Consider the following 19,795-nt stretch of genomic DNA (forward strand, 5'->3'; position numbering starts at 1 on the left):
AGAATCATTCTTTGTTTCACAAAACTGGGCCTGACTTGGCAGAAATTTTTGTTGTGGGGAATGGTTAGATGCAAGTTTGTTTGTTTTTGAAAATGATGATTCGGAGTGTTTTTTTCCAGGAGTCACCAGGTAGGGTAATTATAGAAGGATGAGGGGTAAAAATATAGGCTACTCGATACCATCTCACAAAATAATAATTAAGAATCATAGAGAAGGGAAGTGAAAATGTGAGAGGAAACCCTGTCTCATAAATAATTACTGTCTTTGCACTTTTTAAAAACTATTTCATTCTGGTGGGGGGGGTGGTGCTGGGATGAATTGGGAGATTGGGATTGACATATATACACTAATATGCATAAAATAGATAACTAATAAGAACCTGCTGTATAAAAAATAAATAAAATTCAAAAATTAAACAAAAACAAAAAACTATTTCATTCTGATAAGAAGGAGGGATTGCAAAGGTACTGAGGCAATCTTTACAAAGACATTCATCTTAGTTTCCTAGACAAAGGGAAAAAACATCTGAAGAAAGTTCCATATAGTATAAGATAGGTAATTAATTTACTTCAGTCCAAGTGAAATAAACTAGACCTTCTAGACAGTTTGACTTTCTTGAAATAATTATATTTTCATTTTTATTGTTGTTATTAAAATATGGAATAAACATTCAAAGTGGAACAGCACTACCCTTATGATATATTTATTCCTGTATCTGACAGTATATTTATTTTTCCAGAATAATTGATGTGTAATTTTCATTAAACAAAATTTACCCTCTTTAAACGTACAGTTCAATGAATTTTAGTAAGTGTATATAGTATGTAACAATCACCATAATGAAGATGTAGAATAGTTACACTGTCCTAAAAAGTTTCCTCCAGCCGATGGGCAATGAATTTCTTCCCATTACCCTAGTCCAAGGCAACCACTAATTTGCTTCCCGTTGTAATAATACTGCCATTTCTAGAATTTCATATAAATGGAATTATACAGCATGTAGTAATCTATTTCACTTAGCACAGTGTTTTGATGTTTTTGATGTTCATCCATGTTGTAGCATATATCAGTACTTCATTCTTTTTAAATTAATTTTAATTGGAGTATAGTTGTTTTACAATATTGTGTTAGTTTCTTCTATACAGCAAAGTGAATCAGCTATACGTATACACATATCCCCTCTTTCTTCGATTTCCTTCCCCTTTAGGTAACCACAGAGCATTGAGTAGAATTCCCTGTGCTATATGGAAGGTTCTCATTAGTTATCTATTTTAAACATAGTAGTGAATATATGTCTATCCCATTCTCCCAGTTCATCCCACCCTCCCCTTTCCCCGCTGGTATCCATGCGTTCATTCTCTATGTCTGTGTCTCTGTTTCTGCTTTTCAAATAAGTTCATCTATATCATTTTTCTAAATTCCACATATAAGTGATACCATACAATATTTGTTTTTCTCTTTCTTACTTCACTCTTTATGACAGTCTCTAGGTCCATCCACGTCTCTGCAAATGGCACTATTTTGTTTCTTTTTGTGGCTGAGTAATATTCCATTGTATATATGTATCACATCTTCTTTATCCAATCCTCTGTTGATGGACGTTTAGGTTGCTTTCATGTCCTGGCGATTGTAAATAGGACTGCAATAACCACTGGGGTGCATGTATCTTTTTGAATTGCAGTTTTCTCTGGATATATACCCAGGAGTGGGATTGCTGGGTCATTTGGTAGTTCTGTTTTTAGTTTGTTTAAGGAAGCTCCATACTGTTTTCCATAGTGGCTGTATCAATTAACATTCCCACCAACAGTGTGGTTTCCCCTGACTCCCCTTATTATTTGTGGATTTTTTGATGAATGCCATTCTGACCATTGTGAGGTGATACCTCATTGTTGTTCTGATTTGCATTTCTCTAATAATTAATGATGTTGAGCATCTTTTCACGTGTTTGTTGGCAATCTGTATGTCTTCTTTGGAGAAATGTCTATTTAGATCTTCTGCCCATTTTTGGATTGGGCTGTTTGTTTTTCTGATATTGAGCTGCATGAGCTGTTTGTATATTTTGGAGATTAATCCCTTATCAGTTGCTTCCTTTGTAAATATTTTCTCCCATTCTGAGGGTTGTCATTTCATCTTGTTTATGGTTTCCTTTGCTGTGCAAAAGCTTTTAAGTTCAATTATGTCCCATTTGCTTATTTTTGTTTTTATTTTCATTACTCTAGGAGGTGGGTCTAAAAAGACCTTGCTGTGATTTATGTCAAGGAGTGTTCTGCCTATGTCCTAAAAATGCCACCAAAAAACTACTAGAGCTAATCAATGAATGTGGTAAAGTTGCAGAATACAAAATTAATACACAGAAATCTGTTGCATTCCTATATGCTAACAACAAAAGATCAGAAAGAGAAATTAAGGAAACAATCCCATATACCACTGCAACAAAAAGAATAAAATGCCTAGGAATAAACTTACCTAAGGAAGCAAAAGACCTGTACTCTGAAAACTGTAAGATACTGATGAAAGAAATCAAAGATGACACAAACGAATGGAGAGATATACCATGATCTTGGATTGGAAGAATCAATACTGTGAAAATGATCACAAATTCAATGCAATCCCTATCAAATTACCAAGGGCATTTTTTCACAGAATTAAGACAAAAAAATTTATAATTTGTATGGGAACACAAAAGACTCCAAATATCCAAAGCAATCTTAAGAAAAACGGAGCTGGAGGAATTAGGCTCCCCACCTTCAGACTATACTACAAAGCTACAGTCATCTAAACAGTATGGTACTGGCACAAAAAACAGAAATATAGATAAATGGAACAGGATAGAAAGCCCAGAAATAAACCCATGCACCTATGGTCACCTAATCAATGACAAAGAAGGCAAGAATACACAATGGAGAAAAGATCTCTTCAATAAGTGGTGCTGGGAAAACTGGACAGCTACATGTAAAAGAATGAAATTAGAAGCCCCCTAAAACCATATTTACATGGTTGGACTAAAATGTACCCTGTTTATAGCTAGTTTTGATTTGTATCCTTCCTTTTTTTGCCTTCTCTTGGTCTAACTGAGCATGATTTTGTTTCTTTTTCTCTCTTCCTCTCCCTGCCCCCCCCAAAAAAAAACCCAGTGTGCTCTTGGTTTCCAATAAACATATTTAAAATAAACTGGGATTATGTATATGTTTAACTATTTTACATTGTTTGATTGCTTTTTTTAACTTATATATATTTTTTCTTTTTTTCCTTTCAATTTTGGTAATTTCTATTTTCCTGCTATCACTGATTCATTCTTTGACTCTTTTGAGTCATCTGATATGCTTGAAAAAGGCATTCTTCATTTTGGTTGCTATGATTTTGATTTCTAGCATTTCCACTTGATTATTTCTTATAGTTTTTTAATTTTTCTGCATAAGTTACCAACCTTCACTTACACGCTGTCTACCTTTTTCATGAGCAGCTGTGACTTAATAATCAGTTATTTTAAATCCCTATAGTTATATTTGTGTCATATCTGAGCCTAAGTATGTAAATTTATTTATCTTTTCAGAATGTGTTTTCTCTTGTCCTTTTGTGGCCTTTGTAATTATTTCTTGAACACTGGACATGCTTTATGGGGTCCTAGATACTGAGGTCAATTATGTTTATGCTTGGAGATGAGCACACCTTTACTTCTGTAAGGGTTTTAGTGTGGGAGATTATGATATTAGAGTCAGCAATTGGACTGGGAATGAAGATTATTATTGCTATAGTTACCCTCAGCACATCACAGGCTTCAAATATCTCTAGTGATACCTTGTGTTTATGGTGGAGGCTGTATTATACTGTTATTTTTCTTAAACATGTGCCAGCATGGAGGTGGGGAGCATAGGAGAGGGGAACATTTTCTAACATTTTGATTAAGATTCAACCTTAGGCAAGCACTATGAAGTTGGGACAATGTGCTATTTTTTTTTTTTTTTTTTAATCTTCACAAAGATAACATGTCAATGTAGTTAAATAATAGTAACTTAGCTAGAAAATGAGTGCAGTAGGGAGGATCGGGGGAAAGATTTAATATGAATGTTCCAAAGCTACCTTGGTAAGATTAAAATATTAATCCCTGTATTTTGTCCTGAAAACACAATATAGTATTCTGTCAGAATTATCATAAATTGATTATAAGTACAATTATTTAGTAAAGTCCTTCTTCTATTTATATACATAAATTAATACCATAGTTCATTTATGAGTTCCAGTCTCCCTAGCAAAAAACGTGAAGAGTTCTATCTCTGAATCCTTCTTTCCTATTTAACGACCTTCCTGTCAAGGTTGCTGATAACTTTCATTTGACCAACTTCTATGATCACTATTCAATATTCATTTTAATTGATCTATCAGCTGAGTTTGACATGATTTATTACTGTGTATTCTTTAAACAACTGCTTCACTTCACTAGCCACTTTTTATATTTCTCTTTGCTAGTTTTTTTTAAAGACATCTCCTCAAATTTTAAAAGCTGAAGTGCCCCCGGATTCAATCCTCAACTACTCTATGAAACTCCCAGGGAGTTCCCTGGTGGCACAGTGCTTAGGATTCTGGGCTTGCACTGCCTGGGCCCGGGTTCAATCCCTGATCAGGGAACTAAGATTCATCCCCCCCTCCAACAAAAAAAGAAAACTCAGCCCCACTAATATCTTCAAGTCTTTAAGCATTGAACACCATTTATACTTCCTGTATGCTGATAATTCCCAAATGTATGTCTATAATCTGCCTTGAATGTCATACTCTTATATCTCTAGTTGCTACTCAATATTTCCATTTAAATGTATAATAAACATCTCAAACACAACGTATCCAGAAACAAACATCTGCTTTTTCTGCAGCCTGCTTCTTCTATTTCTCATCTCTGAAAATGATCATTCTAATTTTCCACATTAGTAGACTAAAATGTATCATGTTATCTGTCTTCCCTCTTTCTCTCATACCTCATGCACATCCATCTTTAAAAACCTGTTAGTTCAATCCTCAATTGATATAAAACATCTACTCTCTTATTTTTACTACGACGTCATCTGTTTTCCAAATTATCGTAATAACCTCTTAAACACTTCCTTTGGTCCATTCTTTGCTCCTTATACATTTATTCTTCACATAGCAATCAGAGTGATTCTTTTACAATACAAGTCATATTGTCTTGTTTCTCCTTTCAAAGCCATCCAATCACTAATCATTTCACTCAGAAAAAGAGCCAGAATACAAATAGTCACCTATAAAACCTAGATGTTCAGGCCTCCTCAGTATCTTATAACCTTGTATACTACCTCTTATCTCCTTTTCCACTCCAGTCCAGCTACACTGGCCTTACTTCAGTTTTCAAATATGACAAACACTATGCAAATTCAGGACTTTTGTACTTGATTTAGCCTCTGCATGAAGTGGTCTTCTCCCAAATAGATGCATGAATTTTTTCCTTCCCTTGTCAATTAAGCCTTTCTTAATGAATCTTATAAAATACCAACACCCTCTTTCCCACGATCCCTTATGCTTTCCACTTTTGGTTACCCATAGCTCTACCTGACATAGTATATATTTATTTGTTTATTGTCTATCTTCCCATTATGATGTAAGCTCCTAGATGGCAAAGAAGTTGTCTATCCTATTTATTACTGTATTCCCCTTGCCTAGAAGCATATCTGACACATAATAGTCACTGAATTGATAGTATGTATGCTGAATGAGTAAATGGATGAATAAATCCCAGCCATTTTACTGTGCCAAAATGTTCTTCCATGGACAGCTCTATATAATACAGTGGCTTTTTGACTAGAGGCTACATCTAAATTCTTCCAGTTATTTATAAAGATTTTAACCATCTTTTTATATGTCCCCTAAAGGTCATTTTCTGACAGTCTCCAAGTAACACAAATAATAGAATATTGGTCTGCCAAAAACTTAACCCTCAACAGGCTGAAATCCACTAAATTTACAGAGAAGCTGATTACTTTTACATATGGCTAGTGGCTAGTGATTGCTTTATAGACAATCAAATAGTAGCACCAATGGAATTAGAACCTGGAAAAAGTTTCTGAGATTAAATCACTTATTGCAGAAGGAGATGAGATTTAAAGTGTTTTTACTACCTCAGAATTGTGTCTGAGATCACTGGCAATCTAGGGTCTTGACCAATGAAGATAAAACATTTGGTAGGCTTGAAATTTTTTTAAAAATCCTATAAATTTGTTTATGTTGTTGTTGTTATAAACGACATTTTACATTATTTGTAATTGTATTCAAATAAAGAAGGAGACATTTTTGGTTTTGGTTTATAGCCAAAAGAGAAATCGAGTCTTTAGCTAGCTTCTAAATCTCCATGCCATGAACACATTCTTCAATTCAAATAAAAAAGCCCTTTTGTTAAACCTTGTATTCTATACATCTGCCATCAAACAGTGAAATTAGAAGGTCAAATAAAACTGCTAATTAAACACACAGTTTAATACTTACATGTAGAGTCTGGATTTAAAAGCTAAAACTGCCTTAGAGTCAGAGCATACAGAATTACAAATTTAAGGCAAGCACATTTAAAATGTACACTGCAGTCAGATCCCAGGGAGAGGACTGGGTTTGGCTGCATGAACACAGCCTGAAGGGGGCTAGTGTGCCACAGCTAGCTGGGACGGAGCCCAGGAAAAAGTTTGGAACTGCCTAAGAGTCAAGAGACCATTGCTTCGGGGTGGGCGAGGAGAGGAGATTCAGAGCACTGCCTAAACGAGCTCCAGAGACAGGCATAAGCCATGGCTATCAGTGCGGACACCAGAGACAGGCATGCAGCTGCAGCCACCAAGAATCCTGTGTGCAAGCACAGGTCACCATCCACACCTCCCCTCCGGGGAGCCTGTGCAGCCCACCATTGCCAGGGTCCCGTGATCCAGGGACAACCTTCCCAGGAGAACAAAAGGCACAGCTCAGGTTGTTGCAACATCATGGCGGCCTCTGATGCTGCAGGCTCGCCCTGCATTCCAATTATAACAACAGTATCCCTCCCTCCCCCTGGCCTGAGTGAGCCAGAGCCCCCGAATCAGATGCTTCTTTAACCCTCTCCTGTCTGGGTGAAGAACAGATGCCAGAGGGTGACCTACATGCAGAGGCGGGGCCAAATCCAAAGCTGAACCTGAGGAGCTGTGCGAACAAAGAAGAGAAAGGGAAATATCTCCCAGCAGCCTCAGGAGCAGCAGATTAAATCTCCACAATCAACCTGATGTACCCTGCATCTGTGGAATAACTGAATAGACAACAAATCATCCCAAAACAGAGGCGGTGGACTTCGGGAGCAAATGTAGAACTGGGGTTTGCTTTCTGCATCTAATTTGTTTCTAGTTTTATGTTTATCTTAGTTTAGTATTTGGAACTTATTATCATTGGTAGATTTCTTTATTAATTTGCTTGCTGTCTTTCTTTTATATATATATATATATTCTTCCCCCCTTTTCGCTTATTGTGAGTGCGTATGTGTATGCTTCTTTGTGTGATTTTGTCTGTATAGGTTTGCCTTCACCATTTTTCCTAGGGTTCTGTTGGTCTGTTTCTTTTAGTACAGCTTTTAGCACTTCTTATCATTGGTGGAATTGTTTATTGGCTTGGTTGCTCTCTTCTTTATTATTTTCTTAATTCCTTTTTTATTTTAATAACTTTTTTATTTTTTTTACTTTAATAACTATTTATCTAATTTTTTTTCTTTCTTTTTTTTCTTTTTCTTTTCTACCTTTTCTTCTAACCCATGTGGCTAACAGGGTCTTGGTGCTCTGGCTGGGTGTCAGGCCTGAGCCTCTGAGGTGGAAGAGCTGAGTTCAAAGTATTGGTCCACCAGAGACTTCCCAGCCTCTCATAATATCAGTCGGTGAGAGGTCTCCCAGAGATCTCCATCTCAAGGATAAGACCCAGCTCCACTCAACGGCCAGCAAGCTCCAGTGCTGGACACCCCATGCCAAACAACTAGAAAGACAGGAACACAACCCCATCAAGTACCAGAGAGGCTGCCTAAAATCATAGTAAGTTCACAGACACCTCAAAACATGCCACCAGAAGTGGTCCTGCCCAAAAGAAACACAAGAACAAGCATCATCCACTAGAACACAGGCACACGTCCCCTCCACCAGGAAGCCTACACAACCCACTGAATCAACCTCACCCATTGGGAGCAGACACCAAAAAGAACGGGAACTACGAACCTGCAGCCTGTGAAAAGGAGACCCCAAAAACAGTAAGTTAAGAAAAATTAGAAGACAGAGAAACACACAGCAGATGAAGGAGCAAGGTAAAAACCCACCAGACCAAACATTAAGAGAAAATAAGCAGTCTACCTGAAAAAGAATTCAGAGTAAAGATAGCAAAGATGATCCAAAATCTTGGTAATAGAAAGGAGAAAATACAAGAAACATTTAACAAGGACCTACAAGAACTAAACAGCAACAAAACAATGATCAACAACACAATACATGAAATAAAAATTCTCTAGAAGGAATCAATAGAAGAATAACTGAGGCAGAAGAACGGATAAGTGACCTGGAAGATAAAATAGTGGAAATAACTGCTGCAGAGCAGAATAAAGAAAAAGAATGAAAAGAATTGAGGAGAGCCTCAGAGACTTTTGGGACAACATTAAATGCACCAGCATTCGAATTATACGGGTCCCAGACCAAGAAGAGAAAAAGAAAGGGTCTGAGAAAATATTTGAAGAGATTATAGTTGAAAACTTCCCTAACATGGAAAAGGAAATAGTCAATCAAGTCCAGGAAGTGCAGAGAGTCCCATACAGGATAAATCCAAGGAGAAACATGCGAAGACACATATTAATCAAACAACGAAAAATTAAATACAAAGAAAATATATTAAAAGCAGCAAGGGAAAAGCAACCAAAAATATACAATGGAATCTCCATAGGTTAACAACTGATCTTTCAGCAGAAACTCTGCAAGGCAGAAGGGACTGGCAGGACATATTTAAAGTGATGAGAGGGAAAAACCTACAACCAAGATTACACTACATAGAAAGGATCACATTCAGATTCGACCAAGAAATTAAAACCCTTAAAGACAAGCAAAAGCTAAGAGAAGTCAGCACCACAAAACCAGCTTTACAACAAATGCTAAAGGAAATTCTCTAGGCAGGAAACACAAGAGTAGGAAAAGACCTACAATAACAAACCCAAAATAATTAAGAAAATGGTAATAGGAACATACATATCAATAATTACCTTAAATGTAAATGGATTAAATGCTTCAACCAAAAGACACAAACTGGCTGAATGGATACAAAAACAAGACCTGTATATATGCTATCTACAAGAGACCCACTTCAGACCTAGGAACACATACAGACTGAAAGTGAGGGGATGGAAAAAGATATTCCATGCAAATGGAAATCAAAAGAAAGCTGGAGTAGCAATTATTTTATCAGACAAAATACACTTTAAAATAAAGACTATTACAAGAGACAAAAAAGGATGCTACATAATAATCAAGGGATCAATCCAAGAAGAATATATAACAACTGTAAATATTTATGCACACAACATAGGAGCACCTCATTACATACTGCAAATACTAAGAGCAATAAAAGGGGAAACCGACAGTAACAATAATAGTAGGGGACTTTAACACCCCACCTTCACCAATGGAAAAATCAACCAAAATGCAAATAAATAAGGAAACACAAGCTTTAAATGACACATTAAACAAGATGGACTTGATCGATATTTATAGGACATTCCATCCGAAAACAACAAAATACACATTCTTCTCAAGTACTCATGGAACATTCTCCAGGACAGATTATATCATGGGTCACAAATCAAGCCTTGGAAAATTTAAGAAAACTGAAATCATATCAAGTATTTTTTCTGACCACAAGAATATGAGACTAGATATCAATTACAGGGAAAAACACTGTTAGAAATACAAACACATGAAGGTTAAACAGTATGCTACTAAATAACCAAGAGATCACTGAAGAAATCAAAGAGGAAATCAAAAGGGACCTAGGGACAAATGACAATGAAAACAATGACCCAAAACCTATGGGATGCAGCAAAAGCAGTTCTAAGAGGGAAGTTTACAGCAATACAATCCTACTTCAAGAAACAAGAAATTTCTCAAATAAACAACCTAACCTTACACCTAAAACAATTAGAGAAAGAAGAACAAAAAAAAACTCACAAAGTTAGCAGAAGGAAAGAAATCATAAAGATGAGATCAGAAATAAATGAAAAAGAAATGAAGGAAACAACAGCAAATATCAATAAGACTAAAAGCTGGTTCCTTGAGAACATAAACAAAATTTATAAACCATTAGCCAGACGCATCAAGAAAAAAAGGAAAAAGTCTCAACTCTATAGAATTAGAAATGAAAAAGGAGAAATAACTGACACTGCAGAAATACAAAGGAACATGAGAGATTACTACAAGCAACTATATGCCAATAAAATGGACGACCTGGGAGAAATGGACAAATTCTTACAAAACCACAACCTTCTGAGACTAAACCAGGAAGAAACAGAAAATATGAACAGACCAAGCACAAGCACTGAAATTGACACTGTGATTAAAAATCTTCCAACAAACAAAAGCCCAGGAACAGATGGCTTCACAGGAGAATTCTGTCAAACATTTAAATAAGAGCTAACACCACTCCTTCTCAAACTCTTCCAAAGTATAGCACAGGGACAAACACTCCCAAACTCATTCTACGAGGCCACCATCACCCTGATACCAAAACCAGACAAAGATGTCACAAAAAAACAAAACTATAGGCCAGTATCACTGACGAACATAGATGCAAAAATGCTCAACAAAATAATAGCAAACAGAATGCAAAGCACATTAAAGGATCATATAACATGATCAAATGGGGTTTATCCCAGGAATGCAAAGATTCTTCAATATATGCAAATCAATCAATTTGATAAACCATATTAACAAATGGAAGGAGAAAAACCATATGATCATCTCAATAGATGTAGAAAAAGCTTCTGACAAAATTCAGCACCATTTATGTTAAAAACCCTCCAGAAAGTAGGCACAGAGGGAACTTAACTCAACATAATAAAGGCCACATATGACAAACCCATAGCCAACATCGTTCTCAATGGTGAAAAGCTGAAACAATTCCCACTAAGATCAGGAACAAGATAAGGTTGCCCACTCTCACCACTATTATTCAACATAGTTTTGGAATTTTTAGCCACAGCAATCCTAGACGAAAAAGAAATAAAAGGAATCCAAATTGGGAAAGAAGAAGTAAAACTGTCACTGCTTGTAGATGACACGATACTATACACAAAGAATTCTAAAGAGGCTACCAGAATACTACTAGAGCTAATCAATGAATCTGGTAAAGTAGCAGGATACAAAATTAATGCACAGAAATCTCTAGCATTCGTATACACTAATGATGAAAAATCTGAAAGAGAAATTAAGGAAACACTCCCATTTACCATTGCAACAAAAAGAATAAAACACCCAGGAATAAACCTATCTAAGGAGACAAAAGACCTGTATGCAGAAAACTATAAGACACTGATGAAAGAAATTAAAGATGATACAAATAGATGGAGAGATATACCATGTTCTTGGATTGGAAGAATCAACATTGTGAAAATGACTATACTATCCAAAGCAGTCTACGGATTCAATGCAATTCTTATCAAACTACCAAAGGCATTTTTCACAGAACTAGAACAAAAAATTTCACAATTTGTATGCAATACAAAAGACCCCAAATAGCCAAAGCAATCTTGAGAAAGAAAATCGGAGCTGGAGGAATCAGGCTCCCGGACTTCAGACTATACTACAAAGCTACAGTAATCAAGACAGTACAGTACTGGCACAAACACAGAAATGTAGATCAACGGAACAGGATAGAAAGCCCAGAGATAAACCAACGCACATATCGTCACCTTATAAAGGAGGAAGAATATACAATGGAAAAAAGACAGCCTCTTCAATAAGTGGTGCTGGGAAAACTCGACATCTACATGGAAAAGAATGAAATTAGAACACGCCCTAACACCATACACAAAAATAAACTCAAAATGGATTAAAGACCTAAATGTAAGGACAGATATTATAAAACTCTTAGAGGAAAACATAGGCAGAACACGCTATGACATAAATCACAGCAAGATCCTTTTTGACCCACCTCCTAGAGAAAGGGAAATAAAAGCAAAAATAAACAAATGGGACCTAATGAAACTTAAACGCTTTTGCACAGCAAATGAAACCATAAACAAGACCAAAAGACAACCCTCTGAATGGGAGAAAATATTTGCAAAAGGAGCAACTGACAAAGGATTAATCTCGAAAATTTACAAGCAGCTCATGCAGCTCAATATCAAAAACACAAAAAACCCAATCCAAAAATGGACAGAAGACTTAAATAGACATTTCTCCAAAGAAGATATACAGATTGCCAACAAACATATGAAAGGATGCTCAACATCACTAATCATTAGAGAAATGCAAATCAAAACTACAATGAGATATCATCTCACACCGGTCAGAATGGCCATCATCAAAAAATCTACAAAGAATAAATGCTGGAGAGGGTGTGGAGAAAAGGGAACACTCTTGCACTATTGGTGGGAATGTAAATGGATACAGCCACTATGGAGAACAGTATGGAGGTTCCTTAAAAAACTAAAAATAGAACTACCCTACGACCCAGCAATCCCACTACTGGGCATATACCCTGAGAAAACCATAATTCAAAAAGGGTCATGTACCACAGTGTTCATTGCAGCTCTATTTACAATAGTCAGGACATGGAAGCAACCTAAGTGTCCATCATCGGATGAATGGATAAAGAAGATGTGGCACATATATACAATGGAATATTACTCAGCCATAAAAAGAAGCGAAATTGAGTTATTTGTAGTGAGGTGGATGGACCTAGAGACTGTCATACAGAGTGAAGTAAGTCAGAAAGAGAAAAACAAATGCTGTATGCTAACACATATATATGGAGTCTAAAAAAAAAAATGTTCTGAAGAACCTAGGGGAAGTACAGGAATAAAGATGCAGACATGGAGAATGGACTTGAGGACACAGGGAGGGGGAAGAGTAAACTGGGACGAAGTGAGAGAGTGGCATTGGCATATATACACCACCAAATGTAGAACAGATAGATACTGGGAAGCAGCCGCATAGAACAGGGAGGATCAGCTCGGTGCTTTGGGACCACCTAGAGGGGTGGGATAGGGAGGGTGGAAGGGAGATGCATGAGGGAGGGGATATGGGGATGTATGTATACGTATAGCTGATTCACTTTGTTATACAGCAGAAACTAACACAGCATTGTATAGCAATTATACTCCAATAAAGATGTTAAAAAAATTTTTTTAAAAAGTGATTAAATGCACACTGCATACACACACTCTATCCAACAGCCAGTAGATGACTATGACCGTATCCTACCATAATTGCATGCATCAGAATTAAACCATAAACACAAATCTTGGCAAACTAATGACGGAAGATGTGTAAAACTGACTGCATTTATCATTTAGATTTCAACACAACAACTATATCCCAATATTGAGAACTTTAAGTTCTGTACATGGTAATAGAAACTGTTTCCAGATTTCATACTGCTCTTGAAACCATCTGTAAATATTCCCTCAGGCAATTCTGTATTACTGCCTAAAGCATCAGCGATGAATTCAGTTCAATCCCACTCAAACACTGTGACTATCTACTATAAAGAACACCAAATCATTAAGTGCAAACACTGCGATTATCTTCAGCTGTGGTTAGGTCTGGATCAGGATTGCTCCCCTCAGAGCTACTGTCCTCTGATATCTAATATCTGATATGATGGCTCGTTTCTTTTTCCCAAACTCTAAGACCCACCCGAAAAAAATTTATCAAACCTTGGTTTATAAAAATGCTTCATTTTTTCCTTTACTTTTTACCACAAATACTATGAAATTATGACCCAATAATTTTACAGTCATACATACAAATTCAAAAATCAGTACTACTGGATCCCAGGGAGAGGACTGGGGTTGGCTGCGTGAACACAGCCTGAAGCGGGCTAGTGTGCCACAGCTACCGGAAGTGTGTCCCGGAATAGGTCTGGAGCTGCCGAAGAGGCAAGAGACTTTTTCTTGCCTCTTTGTTACGCGTTGCCCGAGTAGAGGGGATTCAGAGCGCAGCCTAAACGAGCTCCAGAGACGAGCGCAAGCCACAGCTAAAAACCGCGAACCCCAGAGAAGGGCATGAGACGCTAAGGCTGCTGCTGCAGTCACCAAGAAGACTGTGTGCAAACACAGGTCACTATCTACACCTCCCCTCCTGGAAGCCTGTGCAGCCCGCCACTCCCAGGGTCCTGTGATCCAGGGACAACCTCCCCAGGAGAAGGAAGCACCTCAGGCTGGTGCAACTTCATGCCAGGCTCTGCCACCCCAGGCACGCCCTGCATTCCGTACCGCTCCCTCCCACAGCCTGAGTGAGCCAGAGCCCCCTAATCAGCTGCTCCTTTAACCCCGTCCTGTCTGAGCGGGTAACAGACGCCCTCAGGCGACCTACACGCTAAGACAGGGCCAAATCCAAAGCTGAACCCCAGAAGCTGTGCGAACAAAGAAGAGAAAGGGAAATCTTTGGCAGCAGCCTCAGGAGCAGCAGATTAAATCTCCACAATAAACTCCCTGCATTTGTGGAATAACTGAATACACAAAGAATCATCCCAAATTGAGGCAGTGGACTTTGGGAGCAAAAATATATATATATTTTTTTCCTTTTTCTCTTTTTGTGAGTGTGTATGTGTATGCTTCTGTGTGTGATTTTGTCTGTATAGCTTTACTTGTACCATTTGTCCTAGGGTTCTGTCTGTCTTTTTTTTTTTTTTTTTTTTAAGGGTAGTTCTCAGCACTTGTTATCATTGATGGATTTCTTTCTTGGTTTGGTTGCTCTCTACTGTCTTTCTTTTTTTTTAATTACTTTTTAAATTTTTTAAAATAATAATTATATATTTTTTATTTTAATAACTTTCTTACCCTTTCTTTCTTTCTTTTTTTCCTCCTTTTTATTCTGAGCCATGTGGATGACAGGGTCTTGGCACTCTGGCTGAGCATCAGGTCTGTGCCTCTGAGGTGGGAGAGCCAAGTTCAGGACATTGGTCCACCAGAGACCTCCTGGCTTCACATAATATCAAATGGCGAAAATGTCCCACAGATCTCCATCTCAACGCCAAGACCCAGCTCCACTCAACGACCAGCAAGCGACAGTGCTGGACACCCTATGCCAAACAAATAGCAAGACAGGAACACAACCCCACCCATTAGCAGAGAAGCTGCCTAAAATCATAAGGTCACAGACACCCCAAAACACACCACCAGATGCAGACCTGCCCACCAGAAAGACAAGATGCAGCCTCATCCACTGGAACACAGGCACTAGTGCCCTCCGCCAGGAAGCCTACACAACTCACTGAACCAACCTTACACACTGGGGGCAGACAACAAAAACAACGGAAACTACAAACCTGCTGCCTGCGAAAAGGAGACTCCAAACACAGTAAGTTAAACAAAATGAGAAGACAGAGAAACACACAGCAGATGAAGGAGCAAGGTAAAAACCCACCAGACCAAACAAATGAAGAGGAAATAGGCAGTCTACATGCAAAAGAATTCAGAATAATAATAGTAAAGATGATCCAAAATCGTGGAAATAGAATGGAGAAAATACAAGAAACGTTTAACAAGGACCTAGAAGAACTAAACAGCAACAAAACAATAAATGGAATAAAGAATTCTCTAGAAGGAATCAATAGGAGAATAACTGAGGCAGAAGAACGGATAGGTGACCTGAAAGATAAAATAGTGGAAATAACTACTGCAGAGCAGAATAAAGAAAAAAGAATGAAAAGAATTGAGGACAGTTTCAGAGACCTCTGGGACAATATTAAACACACCAACATTCGAATTACAGGGGTTCCAGAAGAAGAGAAAAAGAAAGGTACTGAGAAAATATTTGAAGAGACGATAGTTGAAAACTTCGTTAATATGGGAAAAGAAATAGTTAATCAAGTCCAGGAAGCACAGAGAGTCCCATACAGGATGAATCGAAGGAGAAACACGCCAAGACACATATTAATCAAACTATCAAAAATTAAATACAAAGAAAAAATATTGAAAGCAGCAAGGGAAAAAAAAAAACCAAAACATACAAGGGAATCCCCATAAGGGTAACAGCTGATCTTTCAGCAGAAACTCTGCAAGCCAGAAGGGAGTGGGAGGACATATTTAAAGTGATGAGAGGGAAAAACCAACAACCAAGATTACTCTACCCAGAAAGGATCTCACTCAGATTCGACAGAGAAATTAAAACCTTTACAGACAAGCAAAAGCTAAGAGAATTCAGCACCACCAAACCAGCTTTACAACAAATGCTAAAGGATCTTCTATAGGCAGGAAACACAAGAGCAGGAAAAGACCTACAATAACAAACCCAAAATTATTAAGAAAATGGTAATAGGAACATACATATCGATAATTACCTTAAATGTAAATGGATTAAATGCTCCAACCAAAAGACGTAGACTGGCTGAATGGATACAAAAACAAGACCCGTATATATGCTGTCTACAAGAGACCGACTTCAGACCTAGGGACACATACAGACTGAAAGTGAGGGGATGGAAAAAGATGTTCCATGCAAATGGAAATCAAAAGAAAGCTGGAGTAGTAATTCTCATATCAGACAAAATAGACTTTAAAATAAAGACGATTACAAGAGACAAAGAAGGACACTACATAATGATCAAGGGATCGATACAAGAGGAAGATATAAAAATTGTAAATATCTATGCACCCAGCATAGGAGCACCTCAATACATAAGGCAAATACTAACAGCCATAAAAGGGGAAATCGACAGCAACACAATCATAGTAGGTGACTTTAACACTCCACTTTCACCAATAGATAGATCATCCAAAATGAAAATAAATAAGGAAACACAAGCTTTAAATGATACATTAAACAAGATGGACTGAATTGATATTTATAGGACATTCTATCCAAACACAACAGAATACATTTTCTTCTCAAGTGCTCATGGAACATTCTCCAGGATAGATATCTTGGGTGACAATCAAGCCTTGGTAAACTTAAGAAAATTGAAAAGATATCAAGTACCTTTTCCGACAATGCTATGAGACTAGATATGAACTACAGGAAAAAATTGGTAAAAAATACAAACACATGGAGGCTATACATTACACTACTTAATAACCAAGAGATCACTGAAGAAATCAAAGACGAAATAAAAAGTACCTAGAAACAAATGACAATGAAAACACGACGGCCCAAAACCTATGGGATGCAGCAAAAGCAGTTCTAAGAGGGAAGTTTACAGCAATACAATCCTACCTTAAGAAACAAGAAAGATCTCAAATAAACAACCTAACCTTACACCTAAAGCAATTAGAGAAAGAAGAACCAAAAAACCCCAAAGTTAGCAGAAGGAAAGGAATCATAAAGATCAGATCAGAAATAAATAAAAAAGAAATGAAGGAAACAGTAGCAAAGATCAATAAAGCTAAAAGCTGGTTCTTTGAGAAGATAAGCAAAATTGATAAACCATTAGCCAGGCTCATCAAGAAAAAAGGGAGAAGACTCAAATCAATAGAACTAGAAATGAAAAAGGAGATGTAACAACTGACACTGCAGAAATACAAAGGAACATGAGAGATTACTACAAGCAACTCTATGCCAATAACATGGACAACCTGGAAGAAATGGACAAATTCTTAGAAAAACACGAACTTCTGAGGCTGAACCAGGAAGAAATAGAAAATATAAACAGACCAATCCCAAGCACTGAAATTGAAACTGTGATTAAAAATCTTCCAACACACAAAAGCCCAGGACCAGATGCCTTCACAGGCAAATTCTTTCAAATATTTAGAGAGGAGTTAACACCTATCCTTCTCAAACTCTTCCAAAATATAGCAGAAGGAGGAACACTCCCAAACTCATTCTATGAGGCCACCATCACTCTGATACCAAAACCAGACAAAGATGTCACAAAGAAAGAAAACTACAGGCCAGTATCAGTGATGAACATAGATGCAAAAATCCTCAACAAAATACTAACAAACAGAATCCAACAGCAAATTAAAAAGATCATACACCATGATCAAGTGGGGTTTATCCCAGGAATGCAAGGATCCTTCAATATACACAAATCAATCATTGTGATACACCATATTAACAAGTTGAAGAATAAAAACCATATGATCATCTCAATAGATGCAGAAAAAGCTTTCAACAAAATTCAACACCCATTTATGTAAAAACCCTCCAGAGAGTAGGCATAGAGGGAACTTACCTCAACATAATAAAGGGCATATATGACAAACCCACAGCCAACATCGTCCTCAATGGTGAAAAACTGAAAACATTTCCACTAAGATCAGGAACAAGACAAGTTTGCCCACTCTCACCACTATTATTCAACATTGTTTTGGAAGTTTTAGCCACAGCAATCAGAGAAGAGAAAGAAATAAAAGAAATCCAAATCAGAAAAGAAGAAGTAAAGCTGTCACTGCTTGCAGATGACATGATACTATACATAGAGAATCCTAAAGATGCTACCAGAAAACTACTAGAACTAATCAATGAATTTGGTAAAGTAGCAGGATAAAAAATTAATGCACAGAAATCTCTTGCATTCCTATACACTAATGATGAAAAATCTGAAAGAGAAATTAAGGAAACACTCCCGTTTACCATTGCAACAAAAAGAATAAAACACCTAGGAATAAACCTATCTAAGGAGACAAAAGACCTGTATGCAGAAAACTATAAGACACTGATGAAAGAAATTTAAGGTGATACAAATAGATGGAGAGATATACCATGTTCTTGGATTGGAAAAATCAACATTGTGAAAATGACTCTACTACCCAAAGCAATCTACAGATTCAGTGCAATCCCTATCAAACTACCACTGGCATTTTTCACAGAACTAGAACAAAAAATTTCACAATTTGTATGGAAACACAAAAGACCCCAAAGAGCCAAAGCAATCTTGAGAAAGAAAAACGGAGCTGGAGGAATCAGGCTCCCTGACTTCAGACTATACTACAAAGCCACAGTAATCACGACAGTATGGTACTGGCACAAAAACAGAAATATGCATCAATGGAACAGGATAGAAAGCCCAGAGATAAACCCATGCACATATGGTCACCTTATGTTTGATGAGGCAAGAATATACAATGGAGAAAAGACAGCCTGTTCAATAAGTGGTGCTGGGAAAACTGGACAGCTACATGGAAAAGAATGAAATTAGAACACCCCCTAACACCATATGCAAAAATAAACTCAAAATGGATTAAAGACCTAAATGTAAGGCCAGCCACTATAAAACTCTTAGAGGAAAATATAGGAAGAACACTCTTTGACATAAATCACAGCAAGATCTTTTTTGATCCACTTCCTAGAGTAATGGAAATAAAAACAAAAATAAACAAATGGGACCTAATGAAACTTAAAAGTTTTTGCACAGCAAAGGAAACCATAAACAAGATGAAAAGACAACCCTCAGAATGGGATGAAATATTTGCAAATGAAGCAACTGATGAAGGATTAATCTCCAAAATTTACAAGCAGCTCATGCAACTCAATATTAATAAAACAAACAACCCAATCCAAAAATGGGCAGAAGACCTAAATAGACATTTCTCCAAAGAAGATATACAGATTTTCCTCAGTAAAACTCCTTACAGTGTTCCCTCTCCTCCCTGTCTCTA

General features: G+C 37.1%; 1 long non-coding RNA gene across 1 annotated transcript in view; it reads right to left on the bottom strand.

Annotated features, from left to right (window-relative positions):
- The window catches only part of LOC309612505, a 564,995-nt gene that overhangs the window by 14,883 nt on the left and 530,317 nt on the right, over positions 1–19,795 (bottom strand). Inside the window, exon 3 of the long non-coding RNA XR_014235226.1 lies at positions 1–14,867. This exon is cut by the window's left edge and continues 14,883 nt beyond it. This is a non-coding gene — a long non-coding RNA (uncharacterized lncRNA). The remainder of the gene's footprint in view (positions 14,868–19,795) is intronic.

This window comes from Balaenoptera borealis (genome assembly GCF_965194805.1).
Source record: "Balaenoptera borealis genome assembly, chromosome: 15".
In the NCBI taxonomy this organism is placed as follows: Eukaryota; Metazoa; Chordata; class Mammalia; order Artiodactyla; family Balaenopteridae; genus Balaenoptera; species Balaenoptera borealis.